General features: G+C 43.7%; 1 protein-coding gene across 2 annotated transcripts in view; it reads left to right on the top strand.

The window, feature by feature from the left end:
- Positions 1 to 24637, top strand: part of LOC126481242 (uncharacterized) — a 637746-nt gene that overhangs the window by 384438 nt on the left and 228671 nt on the right. The gene's annotated exons all lie outside the window — the stretch shown is intronic.

The raw sequence follows: 24637 nt of genomic DNA, 5'->3' as shown, positions 1-24637 counted from the left end.
TAAGAAGTCACCCTCATTCTGCGAACGGCCTTGTCAAAGAGGTCGGAGGAGCGGACAGAGGTTCAGGGCACTCTCTTGTCCTAGGGGTGGGAAACTGCACCTGAAGGCGGAAGAATCAACAAATATCAACGACATAAGGATGTAAATGGCAATGGAAACCACCGCATTAAATACACGTAACGCGTATCCACAGGACATATGGCCTGTAATTGAAAAAGAGTCATGGTGCTCTCTCCTTTAGCAAAAGATTCCGGGAGGGGACTGCCAAGATGGCGGTTACCATAAGAAAAAGATTGAATAATCAACGAAATAACATAATTCTACGAGTCGGGGCGTGGAATGCCAGAAGCTTGAACGTGGTAGGAAAACTAGAAAATCTGGAAAGGCAAATGCAAAGACTCAATCTAGATATAGTAGGAGTCAGTGAAGTGAAGTGGAAAGAAGACAAGGATTTCTGGTCAGATGAGTGTAGGGTATTATCAACAGCAGCAGAATATGGTATGTAGGATTCGTTATGAATAGGAAGTAGGGGCACAGAGTGTGTTACTGTGAACAGCTCAGTGATAGGGTTATTCTTATCAGAACTGACAGAAAACCATCACCGACAACGATAGTTCAGGTATACACGCCGACGTCGCAAGTGGAAGATGAAGCGATAGAGAAACTGTAAGAGGATATTGAAAGTGTAAGATAGTATGTAAAGGGAGATGAAAATCTAATAGTCATGGGGGACTGGAATGCAGTTCAAATGTGTGTGAAGTCCTAAGGGACAGCCGGCCGCTGTGACCGAGCGGTTCTAGGCTCTTCAGTCCGGAACCGCGCAGCTGCTACAGTCGCATGTTCGAATCCTGCCTCGGGCATGGATGTGTGTGATGTCCTTAGGTTAGTTAGGTTTAAGTAGTTCTAAGTCTAGGGGACTGATGACCTCAGATGTTAAGTCCCATAGTGCTTAGAGCCATTTGAACTTAAGGGATCAAACTGCTGAGGTCATCGGTCCATAGACTTACACACTACTTAAACTAACTTACACTAACTTATGCTAAGAACAACTAAGAACAACACACACACCCTTGCCCGAGGGAGGACTCGAACCTCCGGCGGGAGGGTCCACGCAATCAGTGACATGGCGCCTCTAACCGCGCGGCCACTCCGCTGAATGCAGTTGTAGGGGAAGGAGTAGAAGGAAAGGTTACAGGAGAATATGGGCTTGGGACAAGGAATGAGAGAGGAGAAAGATTAGTTGAGTTCTGTAATAAACTTCAGCTAGTAATAGCGAAAACTCTGTTCAGAAATCACAAGAGGAGGAGGTATACTTGGAAAAGGCCGAGTGATATGGGGAATCTCAGATTACATCATCGTCAGACAGAGATTCCGAAATCAGATACTGGATTGTAATGCGTACCCAGGAGGAGACATAGACTCAGATCACAATACAGTAGTGATGAAGAGTAGGCTAAAGTTTAAGACATTAGTCAGGAACAATCAATACTCAAAGAAGTGGGATACGGAAGTAGTAAGGAATGACGTGATGCACTTGAAGTTCTCTAAGGCTATAGATACAGCAATAAGGAATAGTTCATAGGCAGTAAAGCTGAAGCGGAATGTAGATCTCTAAAAAGGCCATCACAGAAGTTGGAAAGCAAAACATAGGTACAAAGAAGGTAACTGCGGAGAAACTATGGGTAACAGAAGAAATATTTCAATTGATCGATGAAAGGAAGAAGTACAAAAATGTTCCGGGAAACTCAGGAATACAGAAATACAAGTCACTGAGGAATTAAATAAACAGGAAGTGCAGGGAAGCTAAGGCGAAATAGCTGCATGAAAAATGTGAAGAAATCGAAAAAGAAATGATTGTCGGTAGGATTGACTCAGCATACAGGAAAGTCAAAGCAACTTTCGGTGACATTAAAAACAAGGGCGATAATATTAAAAGTGCAACGGGAATTCCACTGTTAAATGCAGACGAGAGAGCAGATAGATGGAAAGAATACACTGAAAGCCTCTATGAGGGGGAAGATTTGTCTGATGTGATAGAAGAACAAACAGTAGTCGATTTAGAAGAGGTAGGGAATCCGGTATTAGAATTTAAAAGAGCTTTGGAGGACTTAAGATCAAAAAATGCAGAAGGGATAGATAACATTCCATCAGAAATTCTAAAATCGTTAGGGGAAGTGGGAACAAAACGACTATTCACGCTGATGTGTAGAATGTATGAATCTGGCGACATAACATCTGACTTTCGGAAAAACATCTACACAATTCCGAAGACGAAGAACCGACAAGTACGAGAATTATCACACAATCAGCATAACAGCTCATGCATCCAAGTTGCTGACAAGGATAATATACAAAAGAATGGAAAAGAAAATTGAGGATGCGCTAGATGACGATCAGTTTGGCTTTAGGGAAGGTAAAGGCACGCGAGAGGCAATTCTGACATTGCGGTTAATAACGGAAGCAAGACTAAAGAAAAATCAAGACACGTTCATAGGATTTGTCGACCAGGAAAAAACGTTCGACAATGTGAAATTGTGCAAGATGTTCGAAATTCTGAGAAAAATAGAGGAAAGCTATAGGGAGAGCCACTCTTCATTTTTCACCCTATCCATCCAACTTATTCTTTCCATTCCCTGCCATGTCCACATTCCAAAAGTCTCCAGCCTTGCACATCTTTCTTACTCAGTGTCCACGTTTCAGCACTGTGCAAGAGGACACTCCATACACAATATTTTATTACTCTTTTTCTCACATCTTTTTCTATATTGCTGCAGGAAATTCTCCTTTTGAGAATGAAATTTTCACTCTGCATCGAAGTGTGCTCTACTAACCACTGATAGAGAACTTTCCCGCGAAAGACAAAGGTCCCGAATTCGAGTCTCAGTCCGACACACAGTTTTAATCTGCCAGGAAATTTCAATTCTCCTTTCCTTATAAAATGCCTCTTTCTTCATTGCTATTCCGGTATTAGTTTCTGTGCTGCTCTTCCAGTCCGTTTCTATCCTGCTTCTGAGGTACTTTAAGCTGAGTGGCACTTCTAATACTTCTCCATTCAGTATTATGTCTACCTTTTATCCCTGTGTCATTACTTTTGTTTCCTTTGTAGTTAATTTTAGTCCATAAATCTTTTTTTTTTTTGGGTAGTAACGGTATCCACTATATCCCGTAATTCTTTTTGACCGTTGCTAGAAGGACCACGTCGTCTGCAAAACTCTTTTTCCAGTTTTTACCCCTTGTCATATAGTGAACAGTGATCAGTCGTGTTTTCTGAGTGTACATTGAAAAGGGTAGGAGACAGACAGCAGCCTTGTCTTAGTCCTTTCCCTAGTTCTATCCAGCTGGTACCTTGCCTCTCACTTTCACTGATGCTTTTTGATTAAAATTTAATGAGTTTTTAATTCATCTGGTTTATTATTTATCCACTCGTAAATATTTCACTCGCTGGAACAGACAAAGCCATGGTGAAGCTGCATTTTGCAAAGAACCGCCGCAGCTTTAGTATCTTGAGAGTACAGAAAATTAGTCACTCCCTCCGCTTCGTCTTTGGCGCTTAAGGAGAACAGAACACTCATAAGAAGTCACTGCTAACAGAGTGAAACGTCCCCTTTGAACAATTATGAATGACAGTCCTGGATTTTCAAACAGCTGAGCAAAACTGAACGTACTCAGACATTTCTCTCTTTACTTATTCTGAACAACACTAAACTGACACACAATATTTTTAGCGCAACGAAATCTGACTTTCAATAATCCCTACAAAAGAATGGCACTGACTAATAATAACCTATACCGTTCATGAATCACTTACCTCACAAAAATCTTCGTTACTCGAACTACTTCAATAGAGTGAGCCCCAATACTGCCAGCTAAATAAAAGATTCTAGCTACTGAAGGCACTAACTATTGATAGGCATAGATAGCAAATGAAAGATTTTGATAGAGAACAGGCAATGTATTTACCTTAATAATGTTCAAAAGTCATCGTATATAGATCTATCAATTCATGACATCCATCTTTACAAATTTCCTTTTTCTGGCGGACACAGGTCCAGATCGTCCGCTTAAAGTAACCTCTCAAAACTCTGGCATCTCTCTCTCCCCATATCCACCACTGCTGGCGGCTCACCTCCAACTGCCTAACGCTACGCTCTGTTCTCATCCTACTGCCCAACACTACACAAGCAAATATTCCAACAATGAGTCCAACCAGCCACTGACTGCACACAGCGCACTCAGCAATTTTCATACAGAGCACTACGTGGCGTTACCAACATCAAAACCTAAACAGCCAACTTACAAGAGTTGTTCACCGAACTAACACAGTTGCTGTACAAGAACAACAGCGTTGCGTCAGTACTGTTCATTTATGGGACAGGAAAGTTGCCGGTACGCATTGACCAACCCTGGTAATACTGATTTCTTTGAATAAGTTCGCAGCGGAGAAAAATGCCAAAAAAGAAGTGATCGGAGTTCAATGCCTCGTCGCTGCTATTTGAGACACAAACAACTTGTCCAGTGGAAAAGTGATGGAGAGAAATTTGTTAGTCTATCCATCCTTGAATGAAATTTCCGACTTGTGTTCTGTGCTACTGCGGGAGAACGGCTGAATTTCTGTCATTCAGTAACAACCAGTGGCTTCATTGGATCCACCGAGCGAGGTGGCACAGTGGTTAGCACACTGGACTCGCATTCGGGAGGACGACGGTTCAATCCCGTCTCTGGCCATCCTGATTTAGGTTTTCCGTGATTTCCCTAAATCGTTTCAGGCAAATGCCGGGATGGTTCCTTTGAAAGGGCACGGCCGATTTCCTTCCCAATCCTTCCCTAACCCGAGCTTGCGCTCCGTCTGTAATGACCTCGTTGTCGACGGGACGTTACACACTAACCACCACCACCATCATTGGATCTGCCAGAATAAATTCGTTAGCATAGACTTTTCCTTTAGAACCAAATTCACATTGTCTACAGATAGTTAGCAATCATGCGAAAAAGCAAAGCTGTACTAGGAGTTGGCATTTATTCTGCAAAACAGAAAAATAGTCTCCTGGTTTCGGCATGTGACTGGGTGCTTGTTATTAAACTTCCGCTACTTGAGAAGCCCCAGTGACAACCGAGTGCTTGTAGAACAATGAAACTTTGTGGAAACATTTGTAAGGACGAGCGGAAGAGGAATAACGAATAAATCATTGAACGAAGTACATTTTAATTTCCGCAGGAGTGGGTAACATATGGTAATTGCGTACCATGGTTACGTTCCAGGTTACAAACGTTGCACAATGAAACGACCACCTGCATCCACGACAGCCTGGAACCTTACTGGAGATTGCTCTACTGCTGCGCGAAGCAACGGTGGACCATAGAGCGTTCAGCTGTCGTGACACAGCTCGGGCACTGTGTGAAGATGACACATTGCGTTCGGCATGATAAGCCAAGGCAATAGTGATTTATTCAACAACTCGTGGCGCAACTGTCCGTCGGCGTCTCGCAGGAAAAATTCCCAAACTGCCAAATAATTCGAGATTCCGAATGATGTTCTTCAATCACTGTGTGGAAAGAGCACCTCTCCGTATTCCTTTAATACATCGATACTGGAGAAGAGCAGTAGCACTGTAGCTGTTGTTCTGATAAAACAGCTTTACGAGAAAAGCCCTCCTCATCTCGTCCAGACTCATGTTGACTGTCTGCAGTTGCAGAGCACCCTGATGCTTGTGTTTCAGCCCAATGTCACCGTACCAGTACCGGCGCCTAACGGCAAGTCATGACATTAACATTATAACAACGCAGACCCTGCAACGCACAGTGTGAACATCACTCCTATAAAGCTGTGTACCCATACTGAAAATAGTTTTCCGTCTGCACTGGTTCAAGTAGCGAAGTTTTACTGTAACAAACCTGCACATAGACTTGCGAATGGATGGTGGACAGGCAAAGAAATTCTTTCGTGGATTCAAACCGATAAAAAAGGACCGAAACAACGACAGCGACCTAATGCGAAATCGTTAGATGCCATTAGAAAATATTAGGCTAGCATGAGTTTCTTAGAAGTAGATACCTTAGGGGTTGCGAAGCAACTCAAATCGCTTGATACGGGCAAGTCTTCAGGCCCAGATTGTATACCGATTAGGTTCCTTTCAGATTACGCTGATACAATAGCTCCCTACTTAGCAACCATATACAATCACTCGCTCACCGATAGATCTGTACCTACAGATTGGAAAATTGCGCAGGTCGCACCAGTGTTTAAGAAGGGTAGTAGGAGTAATCTATCGAAATACAGACCTATATCATTGACGTCGGTTTTCAGTAGGGTTTTGGAGCGTATACTGTATTCAAACATTATGAATCACCTCGAAGGGAACGATCTATTGATATGTAATCAGCATGGTTTCAGAAAACATCGTTCTTGTGCAACGCAGCTAGCTCTTTATTCGCACGAAGTAATGGCCGCTATCGACAGGGGATCTCAAGTTGATTCCGTATTTCTAGATTTCCGGAAAGCTTTTGACACCGTTCCTCACAAGCGACTTCTAATCAAGCTGAGGGCCTATGGGGTATCGTCTCAGTTGTGCGACTGGATTCGTGATTTCCTGTCAGGAAGGTCGCAGTTCGTAGTAATAGACGGCAAATCATCGGGTAAAACTGAAGTGATATCAGGTCTTCCCCATGGAAGCGTCCTGGGACCTCTGCTGTTCCTGATCTATATAAATGACCTGGGTGACATTCTGAGCAGTTCTCTTAGGTTGTTCGCAGATGATGCTGTAATTTACCGTCTAGTAAGGTCATCCGAAGACCCGTATCAGTAGCAAAGCGATTTAGAAAAGATTGCTGTATGGTGTGGCAGGTGGCAGTTGACGCTAAATAACGAAAAGTGTGGGTGATCCACATGAGTTCCAAAATAAATCCGTTGGAATTCGATTACTCGATAAACGGTACAATTCCCAAGGCTGTCAAATCAACTAAGTACCTGGGTGTTACAATTACGAACAACTTCAGTTGGAAAGACCACACAGATAATATTTTGGGGAGGGCGAGCCAAAGGTTGCGTTTCATTGGTAGAACACTTAGAAGATGCAACAAGTCCACTAAAGAGACAGCTTACACTACACTCGTTCGTCCTCTGTTAGAATATTGCTTCGCGGTGCGTGATCCTTACCAGGTGGGATTGACGGAGGACATCGAAAGGGTGCAAAAAAGGGCAGCTCGTTTTGTATTATCACGTAACAGGGGAGAGAGTGTGGCAGATATGATACGCGAGTTGGGATGGAAGTCATTAAAGCAAAGACGTTTTTCGTCGCGGCGAGATCTATTTACGAAATTTCAGTCACCAACTTTCTCTTCCGAATGCGAAAATATCTTGTTGAGCCCAACCTACATAGGTAGGAATGATCATCAAAATAAAATAAGAGAAATCAGAGCTCGAACAGAAAGGTTTATGTGTTCGTTTTCCCGCGCGCTGTTCGGGAGTGGAATGGTAGAGAGACAGTACGATTGTGGTTCGATGAACCCTCTGCCAAGCGCTTAAATGTGAATTGCAGAGTAATCATGTAGATTTAGATGTAGATGTGGGTGCTTTCAGCTGAAGACAGTAGTGCATGGCAAAGCCTCGAGGTGCCACTTGCCCTAAGTGGATGGTTGGCGATGATTTTTATTAATAATAGTCAGTATTTATATTCATGAATGAAAACGTGCTATAGTGCGTACACTGAACATCGTCTTAAAGTCTTTAATAGTGTTAACCGCGTTGCTGCAGCTCTACGACCAAACTGTTTACAGATATGAAGCTTCAGACAACCCGACACCGTTCGGTAGTACGATGCTAAAAAACCTGTGTCTTTAATGGTCTGCATATGGAGGTGCTAAGACTGCTTCCATAGTGTGAGAGCAACAGGGGAGGAAGATCGCGAGGTTTAATATCCCGCCCGTTCGGCTTAGCGCAAGGGTTGCGTAATGGCCAGGGGTCTTGCCGGTAATTATGCAAATTTTACGAGTCTTCCGATAAGCGCGTCGCAGCATGCAATGGCGCCATGAAGCTAACTGGAATTAGCGCCGCACATCAGCGACAACGGAAGAGCTCGCGTTTGCCCTGTATCGCACGTGCTCTCCTCCGCCGCTCACAAAATAAAGTTAAAAACCTCCACAAGGCTTCCGCGAACAAACTGCATAATTCACGTATACGCGTGCTTCACTAATTTATGGTCTCTTCTGTAACTTTATACACTTCTGATCACTGAATTACGGACGCCTGCCCAATGTGAAAACCCCTTCTCAGGGTGTGCCTTTCGCTGTGAATAAACAATCACTGACTCTTAGCGTTCTAAGGTGCTCGATTACAGTACTCTATTACTTCAAACGGAAGGCTCTTTGTTCGTCTGAACATAAATTTTCATTTAATAGCAGTTGATCCTGATGATTTTGGCTACAAGTTAACAAATATTTGAATTCATCCGGTTCTTCTCATACCAGTCTTTTTATTTACAATAAGTCTATCAGCCCTCCACTGAGTGTTTAAAGATTTCGCTTTTGGTTTCTTTTTTAGATTTTTTGCCTGACTTTAACACCAGTGACATAATAGGTTTTGTCGGGGATAGTTTCCAGTGACTAAGCGCACCAAGCCCAACACGAGAGCTCTACTGAACTTACGTTTTGACACTTTCTTCAAAGAGTCTTTTGAAGCATTTCATCTAGCTCATCCGAAGTGCTGGATCAAAATACGTAGATTCAAATAACCGCATATTATCACTGCATCCATTTAATTACAATTGAATAAAACTAATTTTTCCATGTCAGACAGGTTTCGTCTTCATTGTCTGAAAGGCAGCTTCAGTGATCTGAAATACATATGTATATAAACTACACTCCTGGAAATTGAAATAAGAACACCGTGAATTCATTGTCCCAGGAAGGGGAAACTTTATTGACACATTCCTGGGGTCAGATACATCACATGATCACACTGACAGAACCACAGGCACATAGACACAGGCAACAGAGCATGCACAATGTCGGCACTAGTACAGTGTATATCCACCTTTCGCAGCAATGCAGGCTGCTATTCTCCCATGGAGACGATCGTAGAGATGCTGGATGTAGTCCTGTGGAACGGCTTGCCATGCCATTTCCACCTGGCGCCTCAGTTGGACCAGCGTTCGTGCTGGACGTGCAGACCGCGTGAGACGACGCTTCATCCAGTCCCAAACATGCTCAATGGGGGACAGATCCGGAGATCTTGCTGGCCAGGGTAGTTGACTTACACCTTCTAGAGCACGTTGGGTGGCACGGGATACATGCGGACGTGCATTGTCCTGTTGGAACAGCAAGTTCCCTTGCCGGTCTAGGAATGGTAGAACGACGGGTTCGATGACGGTTTGGATGTACCGTGCACTATTCAGTGTCCCCTCGACGATCACCAGTGGTGTACGGCCAGTGTAGGAGATCGCTCCCCACACCATGATGCCGGGTGTTGGCCCTGTGTGCCTCGGTCGTATGCAGTCCTGATTGTGGCGCTCACCTGCACGGCGCCAAACACGCATACGACCATCATTGGCACCAAGGCAGAAGTGATTCTCATCGCTGAAGACGACACATCTCCATTCGTCCCTCCATTCACGCCTGTCGCGACACCACTGGAGGCGGGCTGCACGATGTTGGGGCGTGAGCGGAAGACGGCCTAACGGTGTGCGGGACCGTAGCCCAGCTTCATGGAGACGGTTGCGAGTGGTCCTCGCCGATACCCCAGGAGCAACAGTGTCCCTAATTTGCTGGGAAGTGGCGGTGCGGTCCCCTACGGCACTGCGTAGGATCCTACGGTCTTGGCGTGCATCCGTGCGTCGCTGCGGTCCGGTCCCAGGTCGACGGGCACGTGCACCTTCCGCCGACCACTGGCGACAACATCGATGTACTGTGGAGACCTCACGCCCCACGTGTTGAGCAATTCGGCGGTACGTCCACCCGGCCTCCCGCATGCCCACTATACGCCCTCGCTCAAAGTCCGTCAACTGCACATACGGTTCACGTCCACGCTGTCGCGGCATGCTACCAGTGTTAAAGAGTGCGATGGAGCTCCGTATGCCACGGCAAACTGGCTGACACTGACGACGGCGGTGCACAAATGCTGCGCAGCTAGCGCCATTCGACGGCCAACACCGCGGTTCCTGGTGTGTCCGCTGTGCCGTGCGTGTGATCATTGCTTGTACAGCCCTCTCGCAGTGTCCGGAGCAAGTATGGTTGGTCTGACACACCGGTGTCAATGTGTTCTTTTTTCCATTTCCAGGAGTGTATTTTGTCTTACATGTGAACATCTTCTATTCCGCAATAATAGTTAAAATCACTTCTTACAAATTTCGTAGATGCTGCTCTACATGTGTTCTTTTTCTGGTGTTATAGCTGTTCTTCTTCTCCTTATTGCCACTCGAAATCTCATTGATGTTCCTCATGTCATGTCTTCTATGTTGTTGCCGACTGTTTAATGTTATTGCCAACTATTGAATGTGTGTTAGCAATATCGGTGATCTTTGTATGTGTGTGTGTGTGTGTGTGTGTGTGTGTGTGTGTGTGTGTGTGTGTGTGTGTGTGTGTATGTGTGTTTGAATCGGCATTGGTTTTTGTATGTTTATGTGAAAAATGGATACCAATTTTCATTAAAAAAATAAAAAAGGTTTGTACACACTCACTTAACCATACGAAAACAAACACCTGTTCTCACACAGATCGTAGATAAGACAAACATACGTTCGATATTTTGCAACAACTTCTAACAATTGCCAACAACATACAAAATGAAGTAAAGTAAATAAGTGTTCATTTTCTAGTGCTGTGCAAATCAAATTTCGAATGGCAATCACCAGAAGAAGAACAGCTCTAAAACCAGAAAAGGAACACATGTGGGGCAGCATCTAAGAAATTTGTAAGTAGAAATATAATCTGTTATTACCAAATGGAAAATCAAAAAGTGCCAGAACTGTTTATAGCCTCGACGTAAAATTTCCAATGTGTAAAACAAGATAGTATACACAAATAAGTCTATATTTTGGGCCACTGAAGACGCCTTTGAAATAATAAAGGCGAAACGTTAGTGGTATGAAAATTTCGTTTTATTCAGTAATTAAAAGGATCCAAACTGATAATTGTGTAACAGGATGTTAGAACAACAGAATTTACAGATGCTCAGATTCAAGTTTTATCTAAAAGATAATGTTTTCAGTAATATTAATTAATTGAAATATCAAACAAAATACACCGATAACTTCAAAGTGCTTTGTCTTCAAACAAATTTCAAATTTGCTCCCCTCCAATCAACTGGAATCATTTGAGACAAATAATAATAAAATTGTTTAATTTTTACAGTGATTTTTGACTTTGTACTTTGAGGCCCTACCGTCCCCATGTCAAACCGGATCAGTCAACATACTATACACATGAATTTCATGCAAACAGAATCAGCAATGTGCAAGAGATTCTACTCTCTGTTTTGGTACATGGCACTGAATCTTTCACAAAATCGGCCTTCAGCGTAATGTGTAATTGTGGTGCATGGCTTATTTAACACCGAAACAATAATATCACAAGCCGCCTCGTCTGAGAGCAGACCGTTAATAGCAGAGTTTTTAGTTATGATACAGACTCAACGCTGTTGCCAGTCACCTTGGAGTGCGTCAAATAAGTGTTAGTATTTGTGCTGCATGTTGATAATAAACGTTCCGTAACGTTTTCGTTTCTTATTGAAACCTCAGTGTTTTCTCAGTTTGCAAATGAAGCCATGGACCATGAGCTCTGGACGAAACTACGTGGACTAAGACATCCGTGAGAGTTGCGGATTTGTGTAACTACTGAAGGAAGGCGCCGGTGTGGGGGGGGGGGGGGGGGGGGGGGGGGGAGGGGGGTCGATGAAATGCCACAAAATAAAATACAAGTAGATATCATAGTTTGAAGATCTGCTCTCTAGATCTAAAAACGCCCTTACTATCGCGGTATCTATTTTTTTTTTTTATTTAATTCTCGCTCCTTTCCTTTTCTTCTTTTTTTTCATCTACCAGATAATTTCCTTAGTGAGGCACAATGTGTCAAATTTGAGCTCTATATCAACTAGACAGTACAGGGTTGACAATTAATACAGTAGCAGCAGTGGACTAAAATAATACAAGGGTCATACTAAAAGAAATGCACACTATTTTTTTTAATCCATCTTTTATTCTACATGTTTGACAGTTTTACAGCGTGTATATACATCCTTTAGGAACAATATTTTCATTTCTCCACATAATTTCCATCCCTCTCAACTGCTTTAAGCCATCTTGGAACCAGCTCCTGTGTATCCGCACGGTAAAATTCTGGACCAACCTGTTGGAGCCACTGTTTGGCAGCGTGCACAAGGGAGTCATCATATTCAAACCTTGTTCCACGAAGAGAGTCTTTCAGTTTCTAAAAGAGATGATAGTCACATGGAGCCAGGTCAGGACTGTAAGGCGGGTGTTTCAGTGTTGTCCATCCGAGTTTTGCGATCGCTTCCATGACTGACATGTAGCTGTGAATTGTCGTGCAACAGCAAAACATCCTGCTTTTGCCGATATGGTCGAACACGACTCAGTCGAGCTTGAAGTTTCATCAGTGTCGTCACATATCCATCAGAATTTATGATGGTTCCACTTGGCATGATGTCCACAAGCAAGAGTCCTTCGGAATCGAAAAACACTGTAGCCATAACTTTTCCAGCAGAAGGTGTGGTTTTGAATTTTTTTTCTTGGGTGAATTTGCATGATGGCACTCGATTGATTGCCTCTTCATTTCTGGTGAAAAATGATGGAGCCATGTTTCATCACCTGTCACAATTCTTCCAAGAAATTCATTTCCACTATTCTCGTATTGTTCCAAAAGTTCGCTGCATACCGTTTTTCTTGTTTCTTTGTGAGACGCTGTCAACATCATGGGAACGCACCTGGCACAAGCCTTTCTTAACGTCAACACTTTCAGTATTCTGCAAACACTTCCTTCCCCTATCGCACCGTAGCGTGACAATTCGTTCACTGAGATGCGTCTGAAAGCAGTCTCCAATTCGTTAACTCCCTGCACATTGTCTGGAGTGTGAGCAGTACGAGGCCTGCCGCTGCGAGGACAGTCCTCAATATTGCCGTGCCCGCTTTCATCACGTAACCTGCTTGCCCACCGACTAACTGTACTGCGATCGACAGCAGCATCTCCATACACCTTTTCCAACCTCTTGTGGATGTTTCCCACTGTCTCGTTTCCACAGCACAGGTATTCTATGACAGTACGTTGGTTCTTGACGAACGTCAAGTGTAGCAGCCATCTTGAAGACATGCTGTGACGGCGCCACTCAAGGGAACAGGTTGAACTAAGTTTGAAAACAAGCGGGAAGGATGTGTCTACACACTGTAAAACTTTCACACATGCAGAATGAAAACTGTATTTTTACAAAAATAGTGTGCATTTCTTTTGGAGTGACCCTCGTACAAGGAGAGCAAATCCTTGCTTGCGTTCCAGTGGTTATCGTTAGATTTCGTGACTTGTTCTTTTCCCGCTCCATGTTTAATGGATTTACCTTGCGGCCCAATACTTGGATCTTTAAGTATCTATCACCACTTCTCCGTGTCTGACCTCAGCCATCAAATATTAGCCAACACCGACTCTTAGCCCAGACGTAAGATCAGAGCGCTGACCGCCGCTTGGTACCTAAAGGATTATAGCCCACGGCCAGTCAGCAAGGAAACGGAAGGGTATTAAAAAACTAGAAACCCGCCTCGATTGCAAAAAAAAAACACCTAGTTTTAACCTAGGTTTCGGCGTAGATAACTACACCTTCTTCAGAACAATAAAACCCGCAAGTGCGTAAGAAGACCTTTGTCAATGATTAAAAGAACACCATAGCTATACATCTATAAACGAAAAAAGGGAAACACAAACAGTACATGTGTACAAAGTCTAAACCGTTACTTAACTTAATGGTGTAACCTCCACCTAACACCAGCCTATGTTAGATGGGCTATGACCCGCTCGCCATGACCCGCCATAAACTCAACTTTATGGCGGGTCATGGCCCATCTAACATAGGCTGGTGTTAGGTGGAGGTTACACCATTAAGTTAAGTAACGGTTTAGACTTTGTACACATGTACTGTTTGTGTTTCCCTTTTTTCGTTTATAGATGTATAGCTATGGCGTTCTTTTAACATTGACAAAGGTCTTCTTAGGCACTTGTGGGTTTTATTGTTCTGAAGAAGGTTTAGTTATCTACGCCGAAACCTAGGTTAACACTAGGTGTTTTTTTTTGCAATCGAGGCGGGTTTCTAGTTTTTTAATATATTAACCAACGATTGCTGACGCGCTGCGATGTTGAAGGCTCTTAGAGACGGAAGGAATCGCATCAAAGCCGCTGAACGTACAAGACGAGAGCTGCCAGCAGGCAGTCCACAGCGACACAACGATAAGAAGTTCAACGCTTCGCAACGACCCCGCGTCTGCCACAAGCGCCTTCACGCAGAAACTGACCCCTTCTACTTTCCCCATAACTGAGTCCTTTCCATGCCCATTCAAACCGGCCATAGATTTATAATTGCATTAATGATATGATAATAAACGAAATTGTTACCTATTTTAATCATTCAAGGATTTGTTTCCATTGTGACATTGTTTGTCAGATTTCCAGTTCACTACATGTTGGCGCCCAGACTGGGGCCTCATATTTGTCATGTATCATTTTCAGTTCACAATATGCTGCTTCAGGATACGTTAACGTTACCATATGTGGGAGACTCTGTAATCTTCCCGCGTAAATAAAATAATAATGTGTAACCTTCCCGAACAGAAAATAAAAAATAAAAATAATTAAATTTGGATAATTAAATTCTGGTGTATGAAAACTGATAAATATTAACTCATGAAAAACTAACAAATTTTGACGTAACCAACGCTACGCCATGGCCCTGTGAAATCTGAATCTGTCCGTGAGAAATAAACTGAAAAATTCTTACCTCGTGATGGTGTCGCCGGATAACGCCGTCTACATATCTGCTCGTAAATGGCACAACTTAGCTCAATGCTGGCCTATCTACTAATACTGGGTAACATTTGTCTGAGATCTGAATTACGAGAAAAACTGACTTTACTTACTGACACAGGTGCACAGCTGGTCGTCTGATTACCAAAGAGCACACGACTATAGTCTGACAAAACCTCTGCAATATTGTGATTTAGATAAATGACTTAAGGGGAAATTATACTTTTATAGTTGACGGGTAAAAACAATTATATTCTGAAAATTTTTTTACGTTATTGATAAAGATCTACAATCCATTACACGGGAAAATTGAATATATTACAAATCTGGATCAATTGAGACTAACGAATCACAAAAGAAAGGATTGAAACAAATTCATATTAACATCTCAGACAAGTGACTTAACTACGCGCATGCCAATAAAAATAATAAAATTTACCTTACAATAGATGGTTGACTTAATTACCCTGTTGATTTTTCGTTATATTTGTTCATCATCTCATTCCATGGTATCATTTAGCTCTGCGGCTGATCACAATTATTATTCAATTCCATATAATAAAATTTTACAATTTGTTCTGGATTGTGACTTTAACAACTACTAACTATAAACTGCGCTTTACCAGCGACAGACTACAACTACACTGTAGCAGCGAGCGACTGCAACTTCGGCAGAGACTGCTCTGACCTGCGTCTCTATTGCAGCTCTCTTTTAACAGGGGCAAAGATATTTTATGTCTCAGGCAGCGCCTGTGAATTGTCGTTGTGGTTAAGTGAGCAATACGTCGAGATTACATTAGCTCCTGCAGGGTGGTGAACCCCTTACAACTCCAGCCAGAGTCTTCCCGTGGGACAAGTTCCACAACCAATTCATCGAATTTAGAGAGTTCAGAAATTTAATATTTCAGGCCTTCTAGCCAAGGAAAACCTTGGTCGCAAAGTGGTTGGTTTGTATCTCATTGGTCCATCTTCGTCTTCAGGAAATAAAAACAATATTCTTGGTGCCGCCGCCTAGCAAAACCGCCCACAACCTAATCCTGTCAATTAATGACCAGTGCCTCCGTTATCCCAATTGCGATGCATTGTAGCTTTAGATACGCTGTTATGAAATACATTAAATGTATTCGCAATTGCGAATATGGACAACCAGCAGTAGCTGTAGAATGGAATGACGACAATGACAATTTGTGCCGGCCCGGGACTCGAACATGAATTTGCCGCCTATCGCGAGGGGTCACCTTACCATTTGACTATCCATGCACGACTCATGACCAGACCAAAACTTCCGCATGTATCTACAACCTGTAACAGTCCACCGGCACGGTAGCTCAGCGCGTTCGGTCAAAGGGTTAGCTGCCCTCTCTAATAAAAAAAACCGAATGAATGGATCACCGATGAAATTGGGCGGGCGTCGCGGGGCGTCCACCTCGAACAAATGCAGTGACCAATAACGAACAAAATGAGATTAAAAAAAATGGTAAGGCGACCTAAGAGGCGTAAGCTTTTGTTGTCTGAAAAAGCAAGAAAAGAATGACATTGCAACAGACAGTCGTATTCTATTCATTCAGGACTGATCGATTTATAATTGCGCCATGGCACTGCAGTTATCATTGATGTTTTTGAGAGACTCTTAGGAACTTATTTCTTGAGGTGCAGTGTCTGTAATATTATTGGAAGAATATATGCCTATGTTTTTAGTTCAATTGCCAGTGGTGTATTTTACAGAGTGAAACGATATGAAACGGTTTTCATTTTATTTTCAGTAATTCTACGTAGCGTTCAGTTTTTAAATCGCATGGCAGTGCCTGTAATAATACCTATGTTTTTAGTTCAGTTATCAATGGCGAATTTTACAGAGTGAAATGATATGAAAGTGTTTTCATTTTATTGTCAGTAATTTTGCATAGCATTCAGTTTTTAAATCGCCGCATTTTTTCTTTGTTTTAGTATTTCGTGTCGGGTTGTTTTGTTAGCGGCGTCCAGAGCCGCGGAACATTTTTCAGTGTAGTCATATGCTAATTCTAGGACCCCGGTTACAATTTTTAAGCTGGTGACATGAATTTTACATAGGATTCTTATTTTAGGCCCCTCACTGTGATGGCTCTCTCGAATCTAGGCGGAACAGTAACGCTTGGGACTTAATCGAGCTCTTAAAATATTTTAAATAAACTCCACCTTCATTTTAAGAAAGCGAGTCGCCACAAACCTTTGAACCGAATAACTCAACCAGTTATACGGGAACGTCGACTTTGAACCACGGTACAAGTTGGCTTTTTTCACATTGATACAGCGTTTGCAGAAGGAAGAGAACCAACTAATGAATGAAGTACGGACGGGGAACCTTTAGATTTGTAGTCCGACACTCAATTCGCCACGGAACTCGCCATTCGCTTCCTGTTCAGAAAAGGGAATAATGCGGACTGTAAAATATTATGTGTGATGTTTCAGTCCTTTATTGGCCAGAGTACACAGATATCCTTGGTTTCCTTCTGAAGCACAACTTGACACAATACCAACCATACACCTTACCTACCACGTCTAGAAGAGAACACGACATAATCATGATCATCACAGTCCTCTTCTACAAGGAATTCTTTCGAAAATGTTGCACTTTGTCCCAGGGTGAAATGGCATCTTTCAATGAAATACCACACTTAGGCATACTGATAGTTTCTGATATTGAGTGCACATACGAAATGGCCGACTATCAGTCATTTTGAGCACGTGTGCCACTTAATGAAGTGATACCTCATTTCAGTCGATGTGTCATCATCCTTCATATCGATTTTATAATCTCATACGGTGCACTGTAGGTAGCACTGATCCCGTGATAATAGTATCTCATACGGCAGCTTAGCTATAGAAGGTGATAGGAGGATGGTATGGAATAGGTAAGTGGTCATAATCCAATAATCGCACAGCGTACGCAAGTTTTTTACCAAGTAATTAGTAAATTGATGGAACATAATTTTATAAGAAGTTACGATGTGAAACCGAAACGTTCCTACAGCAGGCTGTCCATGATGTTTGGCTGGCTTTGCTCTCGAATGTAACTGTTCTGTCAACATCCTAAAGACGATACTCCTCTCATTCCCGTGTCTAGAGGGAGACAGCATCGCCCAACCTGGATATCATTGGCTGGACTTGGATTGAGTCTGGTCTACTATTCTAGCTTAAGGACGAGTGATTGTCCCATGAAGGCTGGTATTTTCCAGCTCCTTTTGTAAATATGGCTTCGGGGGTTGATTAGCTGAAAGGTGTGGATGTTAAATCAATTTCTCGGAGCGGTTCTGGAGCTATCAAAATCAGTAGTTGAAGGGCAGCCCTCAGTGATGAAGAAAGCAGACTGTGAGCCCTCCAGGGTGGAGGTGATGTTTTAAGAATGTTGGGTATATCGAGTCGAAAACGAGAGAGAGGGCCTCAGTGCCCAAACAATTTGTCCGGCCAATACAGAAAGCTTTGAAGGTGAAAGGTGTCAAGTGCTTGGGAAGTGTCACAGAGGAAAATGGGAGGAATGGGAAAGAGATCAGTGAACGTGGCAGACAGGCAGAGACATTCCTGCGAAGACGTTTCTCAAACGTACTTAGTAACTAGCTGGAGATGACGTTTGAGGAAAGTGATGGACGTGGGCATATTTATTTGAAGCCAAAAAATCATATTTATTTCCATTGAATGCTTGTGTGGTCGTTTTTTCTGAGTGTTGTCCCGTTTCATTTCGAAGGAAACTATTGGCGGGAGTCTGCTAGAAACTACCTGGGGGCTAGTGATTGTTTTCAATCTGGGAGTCCTTCTGAAAGTGGTTAGATTACTGCAGGGCATTTATTAGAGTAAGGGAGTAGAGATAATTTTAACCCTGACTCGCCGGTCAAAGCGAGGGTGACACCTTAATGTAAAAATTTGTTAACGTAGTAGCAATGCAGAAAACTGATCCGGATCCGCCAACAAACGTTTCCGAGTGGATCTGTGTTGCTATCATCATCATCTTAAACAGTTTTGCACGCGCAGGCTGGGTCTGTTTGGAACATAAGCCTCGCCAACTAGTCCTGTTTTCCCACGATGTTTCTACGTTCACTCTTGTCAAGTCCTCGCCTCTTTTTCTCAACACACTTCATCACACCTTTCAGCCATCTATCTCCTGGTCTTCCTCTTGGTCGTTTCCTTCGCATCTCCACTTCATGTATCTTCTTCACAATGCTCTTGCTTTCCTTTCTCTTTAAGTGCCCATGCCATCTTACCCTTGATGTTTCTATCCTGTCCTGCGTGGCTTCCTCTTTCGCTGTTTCCTTTGCCCTTTCGTTTCTAATCCTGTCTCTCCTTGTTACTTCAGTTCACATAGCTTTAATCTGCTCACATTTCCTTTCAGATGCATAAGTCAGAATTTGGATGTAGTAACTTCTATTATTACTTCTCTGCTCTTTTGTGGGATGTGTTTGTTCCAAACCAGGGTGTCTTCGCAGGAATGTTCCTGCATGTCTGCCACGTTCACTCATCTCTTTCCCATTTCTTCCATTTTCCTCTGTCACACTTCCCAAGTATTTGACACTTTCCACCTTCTTCAATTGTTCAAATGTTTCTGAGCACTATGGGACTTAACTTCTGAGGTCATCAGTCCCCAGAACTTAGAACTACTTAAACCTAACTAACCTAAGGACATCACACACATCCATGCCCGAGGCAGGATTCGAACCTGCGACCGTAGCGGTCACGCGGTTCCAGACTGTAGCGCCTAGAACCGCTCGGCCACTGCGTCCGGCTTCAATTGTTCACATTCAGTATTTATTCCGCTTGTTGGTCTATCTTTCTTTCTATTTGTAACCGGGATCTCACTTTTGTTTATATGAAATTTCATTCCATACTGCCACAGTTTCTTCCCATGCATCCAGCTGTTTCTGCATCTCCTCCTCCGTATTTCCCCATATCATTAAGACATAGGCGAACACCATTCTTTTCATCTTCCCCCGTTTTTCCTGCCACCGTAGTCATTATATCATCCGAGACCACAATGCTATTAAATTTCTACACAGAGAAAGCCCATCACAAGTGGTGTTTCTAGCGCTGTCTCACTACAAATCTGAGGTCAACAGTTGATCTCTCAGATCTGAAGCCATGCTGTTCCTCTCTCAATTTGTTCTCGACCCTTGTACATATGCTGCTCTCCATGATCTTTCCACATAGCTTGGCACAATGTAGTATCAGTGTGACTCCCCTGTAGTTTTTACAATCCTTCCTACTCCCTTAATTGAATATAGAGACAATTAGTGCCTCTTCCAATCTTCTTCGTCTTCTTCTCATTCCACACAACCCTCATCACACGATGCCGCAACTGTTTCCCAACTCCCCTGCTGGCTTTACCATTTCGACACTTACTTCGTCCACACTTGGTGCCTTTACTCCTTTCAGCTTGTTCAGTGCAATTTCCATTTGTTTCCATTCAAGGACCCCCCCACCCCCACCCTCCCCTCCCTCAGAGTTTACTTCTTCCTACTTCAGTCTGTTAACCTCATCTCCCAAGTCTGTTCGGATTTAGCAAATGCTCAATGTACTTCTTGCACAATAAAGTGTCTCTTTGTTATTTACATCTTTCCCATTTTTATCTATCATTGTTGCAGCCTCTCTCAAGCCACTTCTCTTACTTTTGACCATTCCACATAGCCCTTGTTACTTCCTCTGCTGCCGGCCGCGGTGGTCTCGCGGTTCTAGGCGCTCAGTCCGGAACCCTGCGACTGCTACGGTTGCAGGTTCGAATCCTGCCTCGGGCATGGATGTGTGTGATGTCCTTAGGTTAGTTAGGTTTAAGTAGTTCTAGGGGACTGATGACCTAAGATGTTAAGTCCCATAGTGCTCAGAACCATTTTGAACTTCCTCTGCTACTTTCCTCCATCATATTTGTACATTCTTCATTCCACTTCCTTCTCTCATCAGCCACTGTCTTATTTGCCTCTTTCTTGTTTTTCTTATACTCCTCTCTTGCTAGTTCGGCCCTTTCTTGGAACCATTGTCTGAAGGTCTTGTTCTTCCTTCCCACTACCTCCTTGACTCTTTCATTCCATCAGTGTGTCTCCTTCCACCGTTTTCGCCATTGTGGTGCAATAGGTTGCATAATTTGTCTCGCACCATTTACAGCCCTAAAAGTGCGTGGATCTACCGCTTCCAGGAACGTGCCACCTCCCGACGCCACGCATCTCTGAAAACTAAAAAGAATTAATGTTTTGATTTCAAGATCATATTACATTTATCGAGAGAAAAATATCACACACCAGGTATCAATTACATCCAGACTATACTCAAGCATTGCAGATCGTCGGAAGATAGCATACATGCAGCAGAAGCTAAATATCACATTTCTTATACAAATGACAAGCAGACAATGAGAAATTAGTGGGAGCGATCGGAATGTACTTCAGAGAAATTTTTAATATCCAAGATCGCGTTCAAAACTGTTTTTTATTGACCAGTTTCGACAAGGAAAGACTGTCATCTTCAGATATTTAAAAACATTTTTGGTTGTACGTCATGTTCCATTGCGCATTCATTACTAATGCCATGTTAATGTCCACTAAAATGTTAACATGACATGCGTACTAAACGCACTATGGAGCACGAGGTATATTTTGTCTTTATTGTTATTTTGCACCTCATACAATGTGGGCTGGCAGTGGAAAATTTTACTCCGCTCTTCAGCCACAAGCAGTACAATAAAAGAGAAAATGAAGACAGAAAAGTAACAGACTCGTGGTTAAAAAACAGTAGATGCAATAAGTAAGTTTTGCGCAATGACGGGTGCACTCCGCGGAAAGCAGTACGTGGTTGATGGGGAGGTTACTGATACAGCAAGACTTTCGCTCCGACGCCGACCAACAAAGTGGTACTACGCGGGCATACAGGCCCTTCCAGTAAGATGGCGCAAGGGCGTCGCATTGAACAGGGATTCTGTTGAAAAACATGGTTTTGTAGCCACAAGAGCGGGAAATAATATGGCGTATTGGAGTCGTGAAAAAAAAAACAATTGCTTGCAGAAAATAAAGCGTTCCATTACGTATTGAACGCTCCTCGTATATGCCGCGTGTAACAGAGGTTTGGGTAAAGCTGTACTTTGGAGGAGTACCATTATAGTGCCGCTGCATGAGTTAACAGCGCACGAAGAGATAAGCAGCCACAAACGCCCCTGGCACACACATGTGCTGCAGGCAGCGACAATGACCCCAGCCGCATTGTTCCTGCCCGGTGGCTCTGTGACCTCCACGAAGAGCGCGCCGCTGTTCCATAGGAGGCGCCGGCTTTGTTTGTCCGCCGTCCCAGGCAGTATCAACACGCAACATGTCGACGACACTCGACGCATGCCTAATCTCCCACGCACTTCCGCTGCCGATACACTGCCCTGCTGCTGTTCGCTTGTGCCGTTTACGAGTCGCTGTATCGCATCTGCAGTATTGGCGGTCAGCCCGGACTCGTCGATATCCTGCCTTAGGCATTTCCATCCATGCATTTCGGAAGGTAACGGTGTGCAATTCATGCCGCAGGCTATGTATTACTGTCTCCGTGTCATTCTGCGTACTTCCCAATCGATATAAATCTCAAAGAGCCTCGTGTGCTCACCTGTCCTTGGACGATGACGGCGGAATGCGAATGCTGCGAAATATGGAAATAAGCACCATACTACACGAAGACGTCGTGTAAGGAGTAAAGAGGGGGTGAGGGGGGAGCAGAGTCATGTTAGGAGGGCGGTGGGTGACAGACCACGCCACCCTCCCGCAGTGTAGGCACCGTACAAGTGCTTTGTGCTTCGTTGCGGGCGTCTATTAAAGCAAATGCAGCTAGTGAATGCTTAAATATTTCGTACAATCTAAATTGGAAAAGAAGTAATTATTTTTGAAGTCATGTTGGTACGCCAGCGATCTTTTTAAAAAGTATCACTAAAAAAGTCAGTCTTGATCACAGCTAATATTTATTTATTCTGGTAATCCATTTCAGTTAAACATGACCATCTTCAGACCACTAACTATGAAACTAGCAAAATGGACCAAGTATGATACAGCTAATGGCCATACAAATTGGCATACAGCGACCGAATTAAAGGATAAAAAATGTATGCACCTTTGTTGACGTGTGAAGCCGGTACACGGCGCTGTTATAGCCTACGTATCCAAACATACCAGTCAGTAACTGGCGACTAGCATATACGAGATGCTAGAAGTCATAACGGGAAAGCAGCACCCACTGTTCCACACGTGATGCTCGCCGTGCACATTGGTACCTGCCAATGGCAGGGGAGCAGTATTTCGGAAACCACAGAAGGTCCTACTTGCCAACAGAGTGCCGTTCAAACATTCGGTTGAGAGATTTCTTAGGGCGTATACTTACACGGATTTAAATGAGGCTCCTTATAAATACGCCGTCTTACCACAATGTCAAAGAGGAGGAGGAGGAAGAAGAGGGGAAGAGATTAGTGTTTAACGTCCCGTCGACAACGAGGTCATTAGAGACGGAGCACAAGCTCGGATTAGGGAAGGATGGGGAAGGAAACCGGTCGTGCTCTTTCAAAGGAACCATCCCGGCATTTGCTTGAAATGATTTAGGCAAATCACGGAAAATCTAAATCAGGATGGCCAGACGCGGGTTTGAACCGTGGTCCACCCGAATGCGAGTCCAGTGTGCTAACCACTGCGTCACCTCGCTCGGCACACCACTGCACTGTCGGACAATACACGAACTCCCTGTCTGATCTCGTTCATTTCTTTGCTCGCCACAGCACTCTGCAACCGCCATGTGCTTTACCAAGACAATAGAGAACCTCATCGCTCATCGTGGTTACACGACTGTGGAGTCCATGCCACGACGCATCGCCGCACTGTCAGGACGTAAGCAAATACCACACAGTTATATTTAATTAAATTGTTTACCGGTGAAAGTTTTAAATTAATTGTGCGTACTGTGTCCGACTTCTTGGACCCCGACGTGGTTAGTAATAATATACACTCCAGGAAATTGAAATAAGAACACCGTGAATTCATTGTCCCAGGAAGGGGAAACTTTATTGACACATTCCTGGGGTCAGATACATCACATGATCACACTGACAGAACCACAGGCACATAGACATAGGCAACAGAGCATGCACAATGTCGGCACTAGTACAGTGTATATCCACCTTTCGCAGCAATGCAGGCTGCTATTCTCCCATGGAGACGATCGTAGAGATGCTGGATGTAGTCCTGTGGAACGGCTTGCCATGCCATTTCCACCTGGCGCCTCAGTTGGACCAGCGTTCGTGCTGGACGTGCAGACCGCGTGAGACGACGCTTCATCCAGTCCCAAACATGCTCAATGGGGGACAGATCCGGAGATCTTGCTGGCCAGGGTAGTTGACTTACACCTTCTAGAGCACGTTGGGTGGCACGGGATACATGCGGACGTGCATTGTCCTGTTGGAACAGCAAGTTCCCTTGCCGGTCTAGGAATGGTAGAACGATGGGTTCGATGACGGTTTGGATGTACCGTGCACTATTCAGTGTCCCCTCGACGATCACCAGTGGTGTACGGCCAGTGTAGGAGATCGCTCCCCACACCATGATGCCGGGTGTTGGCCCTGTGTGCCTCGGTCGTATGCAGTCCTGATTGTGGCGCTCAC

Source organism: Schistocerca serialis, chromosome 5 (assembly GCF_023864345.2).
Source record: "Schistocerca serialis cubense isolate TAMUIC-IGC-003099 chromosome 5, iqSchSeri2.2, whole genome shotgun sequence".
Classification (NCBI taxonomy): Eukaryota; Metazoa; Arthropoda; class Insecta; order Orthoptera; family Acrididae; genus Schistocerca; species Schistocerca serialis.
The sequence above is the reverse complement of the archived record's forward strand: the minus strand, read 5'-3'. Positions and strand labels throughout refer to the sequence as shown.